This window comes from Triticum dicoccoides, chromosome 7A (assembly GCF_002162155.2).
Source record: "Triticum dicoccoides isolate Atlit2015 ecotype Zavitan chromosome 7A, WEW_v2.0, whole genome shotgun sequence".
NCBI lineage: Eukaryota > Viridiplantae > Streptophyta > Magnoliopsida > Poales > Poaceae > Triticum > Triticum dicoccoides.
Window position 1 is genome coordinate 632,957,808 of NC_041392.1, and position 8,947 is coordinate 632,966,754.

The following is an 8,947-nucleotide window of genomic DNA, read 5'->3' on the forward strand; positions in this document are numbered from 1 at the left end:
AGTCAACAATCTAGTTCACATCGCCATGTGATTTAACATCAATAGTTCACATCATCATGTGACTAACACCCATAGTTCACATCGTCATGTGACCAACACCCAAAGGGTTTTCTAGAGTCAGTAATCTAGTTCACATCTTTATGTGATTAATACCCAAAGAGTACTAAGGTGTGATCATGTTTTGCTTGTGAGGGAAGTTTAGTCAACTGGTCTGCCACATTCAGATCCATATGTATTTTGCAAATTTCTATGTCAACAATGCTTTGCACGGAGCTACTCTATCTAATTGTTCCCACTTTCAATATGTATCCAGATTGAGACTTAGAGTCATCTGGATTAGTTTCAAAACTTGCATCGACGTAACCCTTTATGACGAACCATTTGTCACCTCCATAATCGAGAAACATATCCTTATTCCACCAAGGATAATTTTGACCAATGCCTAGTGATCTACTCCTAGATCACTATTGTACTCCCTTGCCAAACTCAGGGCAGGGTATACAATAGGTCTGGTACACAACATGGCATACTTTATAGAACCTATGGCGGAGGCATAGGGAATGACTTTCATTCTCTCTCTATCTTCTACCGTGGTCGGTTTTTGAGTCTTACTCAACTTCACACCTTGTAACATAGGCAAGAACTCCTTCTTTGACTGTTCCATTTTGAACTACTTCAAAATCTTTGTCAAGGGATGTGCCCATTGAAAAAACTTAACAAGCATCTTGATCTATCTCTATAGATCTTGATGCTCAATATGTAAGCAGCTTCACCGAGGTCTTTCTTTGAAAAACTACTTTCAAATACTACTTTATGCTTTCCAGAAAATTCTACATTATTTCCGATAAACAATATGTCATTCACATATACTTATCAGAAATGTTGTAGTGCTCCCACACACGTTCTTGTAAATAAAGGCTTCACTGTAAGTCTGGATAAAACTATATGCTTTGATCAACTCATCAAAGTGTATATTCCAACTCTGAGATGCCTGCACCAGTCTATAGATGGATCGCAGGAGCTTGCACACTTTGTTAACACCTTTAGGATCGACAAAACCTTCTGGTTGCATCATATACAACTCTTTTTTAAGAAATGCATTAAGGAATGTAGTTTTGACATCCATTTGCCAAATTTCATAATTATAAAATGCGGTAATTGCTAACATGATTCGGACAGACTTAAGCATCGTTACGGGTGAGAAAGTCTCATCGTAGTCAATCCCTTGAACTTGTCGAAAACCTTTTGCAACAAGCCGAGCTTTATAGACTGTAACATTACTGTCAGTGTTAGTTTTCTTCTTGAAGATCCATTTATTCTCAATGGCTTGCCGATCAACAGGCAAGTCAACCAAAGTCCACTCTTTTGTTCTTATACATGGATCCCATCTCAAATTTCATGGCCTCAAGCCATTTCGCGGAATCTGGGCTCATCATCGCTTCCTCATTGTTCATAGGTTCGTCATGGTCAATTAACATGACCTCCAGAACAGGATTTCCGTACCACACTAGTGCGGATCTCACTCTGGTTGACCTACGAGGTTCGATAGTAACTTGATCTGATGTTACATGATCATCATCATTAGCTTGCTCACTAATTGGTGTAGGAGTCACAGAAACATATTTCTGTGATGAAATACTTTCCAATAAGGGAGCAGGTACAGTTACCTCATCAAGTTCTACTTTCCTCCCACTCACTTTTTTCGAGAGAAACTTCTTCTCCAGAAAGGATCCATTCTCAGCAACAAATATCTTGCCTTCGGATCTGTGATAGAAGGTATACCCAACAGGTACTTTTGGGTATCCTACGAAGACGCACTTCTCTGACTTGGGTTTGAGCTTATCAAGATGAAACTTTTTCACATAAGCATCACAACCCCAAACTTTAAGAAACGACAACTAAGGTTTCTTGCTAAACCACAGTTCATACGGTATCGTCTCAACGGATTTAGATGGTGCCTGATAACCCACAAGTATAGGGGATCGCAACACTTTTCGATAAGTAAGAGTGTCGAACCCAACGAAGAGCTAAAGGTAGAACAAATATTCCCTCAAGTTCTATCGACCACCGATACAACTCTACGCACGCTTGACGTTTGCTTTACCTAGAACAAGTATGAAACTAGAAGTACTTTGTAGTAGTTGTTGGATAGGTTTGCATGATAATAAAGATTTATGTAAAAAAAGTAGGGGCTGTTTATGTAAAGACACAATAAAGTAAATATAGCGAGTGTGGAAAAGTGGTGGCAGGAGTTTTGAAATTGCCCCTAAGCAATTGACTACTTACTAGACCGATAGCAAGTATTATGTGGGAGTGGCCACTACTAGCATGTCATCCCTGACTTGGAATTCTATGCACTTATGATTGGAACTATTAGCAAGCATCCGCAACTACTAATGTTCATTAAGGTAAAACCCAACCATAGCATTAAGGTATATTGGTCCCCCTTCAATCCCGTATGCATCAATTTCTATGCTAGGTTCAAGCTTCTGTCACTCTTGCCCTCCAATACATAGTCCTATCAACATACAACTAACCCTAGGGTGTGATCCACGCGTGCAATCATATGATGGGCACCAAAGGACAGCAACATAACCACAAGCAAATTAAATCAATCATAGCAATTCATCAACCACCGATAGGACAACGAAAATCTACTCAGACATCATAGTATGGCAACACATCATTGGATAATAATATGAAGCATAAAGCACCATGTTCAAGTAGAGGGTACAACGGGTTGTGGGAGAGTGGACCGCTGTAGACAGAGGGGGGAAGGTGATGGAGATGTTGGTGAAGATGGCGGAGGTGTTGGTGAAGATCGCGGTGATGATGATGGCCCCCGGCGGCATTCCGGCGCCACCGGAAGCGAGGGGGAGAGAGCCCCCTCCTTCTTCTTCTTCCTTGACCTCCTCCCAAGATGGGAGAAGGGTTTTCCCTCTGGTCCATGGCCTCCATGGCACGGGAGGGGCGAGAGCCCCTCCGAGATTGGATTTGTCTCTCTGTCTCTCTCTGTTTCTGCTTTCTCCCCTGGCTCTGTTTCACCGTTTCGTGTGTATATGGATACCCGTAACTCCGATTGGCCTGAAACCTTGGCCGTTAATTTTTTTTCCAAAAATTAGCTTTCTTGCGGCAAAAGAAGAGCGTCAACCGCCTTATAGGTGGCTAGTGATGGTAGGGGGCGTGCCCAGGGGGGGCATGCGCGCCCCCCTGCCTCGTGACCACCTCGGGCACCGTCTCGCGTGGATTTTTCTTCCGAATTTTCCAAATATTCCAAAAAGTATCTCCGTCCGTTTTTATCCCATTTGGACTCCGTTTGATATGGATATTCTGCGAAACCAAAAACATGCCACATACAGAAACTGGCACTGGGCACTGGATCAATATGTTAGTCCCAAAAATAGTATAAAAAGTTGCCAAAAGTATATGAAAGTTGTAGAATATTGGCATGGAACAATCAAAAATTATAGATACGACGGAGACGTATCAGCATCCCCAAGCTTAATTCCTGCTCGTCCGCGAGTAGGTAAATGATAAAAAAGATAATTTTTGATGTGGAATGCTACCTAGCATAATCTTGATCACATATCTAATCATGGCATGAATATTAAGATACGAGTGATTCAAAGCAATAGTCTATCATTTGACATAAAAACAATAATACTTCAAGCCTACTAATAAAGCAATCATGTCTTTTCAAAATAACATGGCCAAAGAAAGTTATCCCTAAAAAATCATATAGTCTGGCTATGCTCCATCTTCACCACACAAAATACTCACATCATGCACAACCCCGATGACAAGCCAAGCATTTGTTTCATACCTTTGACGTTCTCAAACCTTTTCAACTTTCACGCAATACATGAGCATGAGCCATGGACATAGCACTATAGGTGGAATAGAATGGTGGTTGTGGAGAAGACAAAAAGGAGAAGATAGTCTCACATCAACTAGGCGTATCAACAGGCTATGGAGATGCCCATCAATAGATATCAATGTGAGTGAGTAGGGATTGCCATGCAACGGATGCACTAGAGCTATAAGTATATGAAAGCTCAAACTGAAACTAAGTGGGTGTGCATCCAACTTGCTTGCTCATGAAGACCTAGGACATTTGAGGAAGCCCATCGTTGGAATATACAAGCCAATTTCTATAATGAAAATTCCCACTAGTATATGAAAGTGATAACTCAAGAGACTCTCTATATGAAGAACATGTTGCTACTTTCAAGCACAAGTGTGGTAAAAGGATAGTAACATTGTCCCTTCTCTCTTTTTCTCTCATTTTTTTGTAGGCTTCTTTCGCCTCTCTCTATTTTTTTTGGGGGGGGGGCTTCTTTGGCCACTTTTATTTTGATAACCTCACATGGGACAATGTTCTAATAATTATGATCATCACACTTTTATTCACTTACAACTCAATATTACAACTTGATATCTAGAACAAAGATATGACTCTATATGAATGCCTCCGGTAGTGTACCGGGATGTGCAATGATCTAGCGTAGCAATGACATCAAAAAACGGACAAGCCATGAAAACATCATGCTAGCTATCTTACGATCATGCAAAGCAATATGACAATGAATGCTCAAGTCATGTATATGATGATGATGAAAGTTGCATGGCAATATATCCCGAAATGGCGATGGAAATGCCATGATAGGTAGGTATGGTGGCTGTTTTGAGGAAGGTATATGGTGGGTTTATGGTACCGGTGAAAGTTGTGCGGTACTACAGAGGCTAGCAATGGTGGAAGGGTGAGAGTGCGTATAATCCATGGACTCAACATTAGTCATAAAGAACTCACATACTTATTGCAAAAATCTATTAGTCATTGAAACAAAGTACTACGCGCATGCTCCTAGGGGGATAGATTGGTAGGAAAAGACCATCGCTCGTCCCCGACCGCCACTCATAAGGCAGACAATCAATAAATACCTCATGCTCCAACTTCGTTACATAACGGTTCACCATACGTGCATGCTATGAGAATCACAAACCTCAAAACAAGTATTTCTACAATTCACAACCACCCACTAGCATGACTCTAATATCACCATCTTTATATCGCAAAACTATTGCAAGGAATCAAACATATCATATTCAGTGATCTACAAGTTTTATGTAGGATTTTATGAGTAACCATGTGAATGACCAATTCCTGCCATCTCTCTAAATAGATATAAGTGAAGAAAGAGAGTTTAATTCTTTCTACAAAAGATATGCCCATGCTCTAACAAATCTAAGTGAAGCAAAAGAGCATTCTACAAATGGCGGTTTTCTATGTAAAGAGAAACAGGCAATCCAAATTTCAAATGATATAAGTGAAGCACATGAAGCATTCTATAAAGCCATACTCTAAAGATATAAGTGAAGTGCAATGAGCATTCTATAAATAAACCAAGGACTATCTCATACCAGCATGGTGCATAAAAGAAAAATGAAAACTAAATGCAAAAGACGCTCCAAGATTGCACATATCGCATGAACGAGACGAATCCGAAAACATACCGATATTTGTTGAAGAAAGAGGGGATGCCTTCCGGGGCATCCCCAAGCTCAGATGCTTGAGTCTCCTTGAATATTTACTTGGGGTGCCTCGGGCATCCCCAAGCTTGATCCCTTGCCTCTCTTCCTTCTTCTCACATCGAGACCTTCTCGATCATCGAACACTTCATCCACACAAAACTTCAATAGAAAACTCTGTAAGATCCGTTAGTATAATAAAGAAAATCACTACTCTAAGTACTGTTGCAAACCAATTCATATTTTGTTTTTGAATTGTGTATATTGTAATATAAATTTTTCATGGCTAAATCCACTGATATAAATTGATAGTTTCATCAAAATAAGCAAACTATGCATCAAAAACAGAATCTGTCTAAAACAGAACAGTCTGTAGCAATCTGAACATTCAACATACTTATGATACTTGAAAATTTCTACCAAAATTAGGAAAAATAAAATATTCGTATAGGAAGACAGTGCAAAAAGAATCAGAACCATTTGACGTTCCAGCTAAAAATGTAAAATCGCACACTACAGCCAAAGTTTCTTTCCTGCACCATACAAACCATCAAGCAAATGTAAACATCCTAAAGGCAAACCTTGGCACATTATTTTTATAATACAATGGAATTGTACAAGGGGATAATTATTTTTATTGAAAAGTTTCTGGAATTAAGATTCACAAAGTTCCCATGGGCATGAACAAAGTTCAAGGACGTCCCCCACTTTCACAATGCTCGTCTCTCTCACTTTCACTTTTCTTTTTGAAAAGTTTTGGGTTCCCCTCTTTATTTTTGTTGTTTTTTAAAATATATGAAAGAACTCAACAGAAATAAATGACTCTCTAAAACTTCTGGGTTGTCTCCCTGGCAGCGCTTTCTTTAAAGCCATTAAGCTAGGCATATAGTGCTCAAGTAATGGATCCACCCGGATCCCAAGGTATATCAAATCCAATTTTAATTAACAATGATTTGTAATTTAGTAGTGAGCACAAAGTAACATATATCATGCAACAAAGAACTCTAACTCTCTTCCTATGCATCGGCATGTCATAAAAGAACAATTCATGTACACAAAGTAAAGCCAATGCATAGTATAAACAGTTTCTTGCAATTTTGTTGTATTGGAAACATAGAAAGGTGGAGATATAGTTCCTCTCTCATAATAATTGCAACTAGGAGCAGAAAGCACATGCATATTATATCTATCAAAATCATCATGTGCAACGGTAAAAGGCAACCCATCAATATAATCCTTAATAAGTGCAAACTTCTCTGATATAGTGTAGTCGGGAGAATTCAAAAAGATAATAGGACTATCATGTGTGAGTGCAATAGCAACAATTTCATGTTTAACATAAGGAACTATAGCAAGTTCATCTCCATAAGCATAATTCATATTGGCATCTTGGCCACAACCATAGCAAGCATCATCAAAAAGGGATATTTCAAAAGAATCAACGGGATCATAGCAATTATCATAGCATTCATCCTTCGGTAAGCATGAAGGGAAATTAAACAACGTATGAGTTGAAGAGTTACTCTCATTGGAAGGTGGGCACAGGTAATCAATCCGCTCTTCCTCCTTTTGTTCTTCGCTCTCCTCCTCATCTTTTTCATCCAATGAGCTCACAGTTTCATCAACTTCTTCTTCCATAGATTCCTGCAAAATAATAGTCTCTTCTCGAACAGCGGAGACTTTCTTAATAAGCGCATTAATATATGAATTATATTCATAACTATCATAGAAATATTTTAAGATAGCTAAATTTTCAGGCCTATAAACATCATCATCATAAGCTTCATGCTTTTCAAACAAAGATTCAATTTCATAAGCACCCTTAAAAGCAACAAATTCTTCTATTTGTTCCACATCATTGTAATCATATATACCTCTAGCATAAGAAGCAAAGGTTTCATTATCATTTAATTTGCATAAAAAGGGAAGGTGTGGAGCATTCATCCTAGAGCAGCAATTATAATCATAATTCAAGCATACTTGCCGAGCATACCACTTCAATATATAAATTTGATCCCATAATAGTTTCCCTTTTTGTGTCAAGCGATAATCCCTAAAGTATTCACGTTGATCCAACATTACTCCCATTATCAAATTGAATGAGGTTTTCTCAGGATTATCAAAGTGGTACATAATATTTTGCACATATTGAGCATCAAGGGTTTTAGGAGGTTCCCCATCTCCATGAGCAGAAAGTACACCTAATTTTTTTAGTATTTCGTGTTCCATATCCATAACTAAAGATAAAGAACAACTAAGAACAGCAAACAAAAAATTACTTAGTGATAAAGCAAACAAGCACACACGAGAATATTCACCCCACGCTATTGCTCCCAGGCAACGGCGCCAGAAAAAGGTCTTGATAACCCACAAGTATAGGGGATCGCAACAGTTTTCAATAGGTAAGAGTGTCGAACCCAACGAGGAGCTAAAGGTAGAACAAATATTCCCTCAAGTTCTATCGACCACCGATACAACTCTACGCACGCTTAACGTTCGCTTTACCTAGAACAAGTATGAAACTAGAAGTAGTTTGTAGGTGTTGTTGGATAGGTTTGCAAGATAATAAAGATTACGTAAATAAAAAGTAGGGGCTGTTCAAGTAAAGACACAATAAAGTAAATATAGCGAGTGTGGAAAAGTGGTGGTAGGAGTTGTGAAATTGCCCCTAAGCAATTGACTACTTTACTATACCGATAGCAAGTATTATGTGGGAGAGGCCACTGTTAGCATGTCATCCCTGACTTGGAATCCTATGCACTTATGATTGGAACTATTAGCAAGCATCCGCAACTACTAATGTTCATTAAGGTAAAACCCAACCATAGCATTAAGGTATATTTGTCCCCCTTCAATCCCGTATGCATCAATTTCTATGCTAGGTTGAAGCTTCTGTCACTCTTGCCCTCCAATACATAGTCCTATCAACATACAGCTAACCGTAGGGTGTGATCCACGCGCGCAATCATATGATGGGCACCAAAGGACAGCAACATAACCACAAGCAAATTAAATCAATCATAGCAATTCATCAACCACCGATAGGACAATGAAAATCTACTCAGATATCATAGGACGGCAACACATCATTGGATAATAATATGAAGCATAAAGCACCATGTTCAAGTAGAGGGTACAACGGGTTGCGGGAGAGTGGACCACTATAGATAGAGGGGGGGAAGGTGATGGAGATCTTGGTGAAGATGGCAGAGGTGTTGGTGTAGATCGCGGTGATGATGATGGCCCCCGGCGGCGTTCCGGCGCCACCGGAAGCGAGGGGGAGAGAGCCCCCCTCATTCTTCTTCTTCCTTGACCTCCTCCCTAGATGGGAGAAGGGTTTCCCCTTTGGTCCATGGCCTCCATGGCACAGGAGGGGCAAGAGCCCCTCCGAGATTGGATCTGTCTCTCTGTCTCTCTC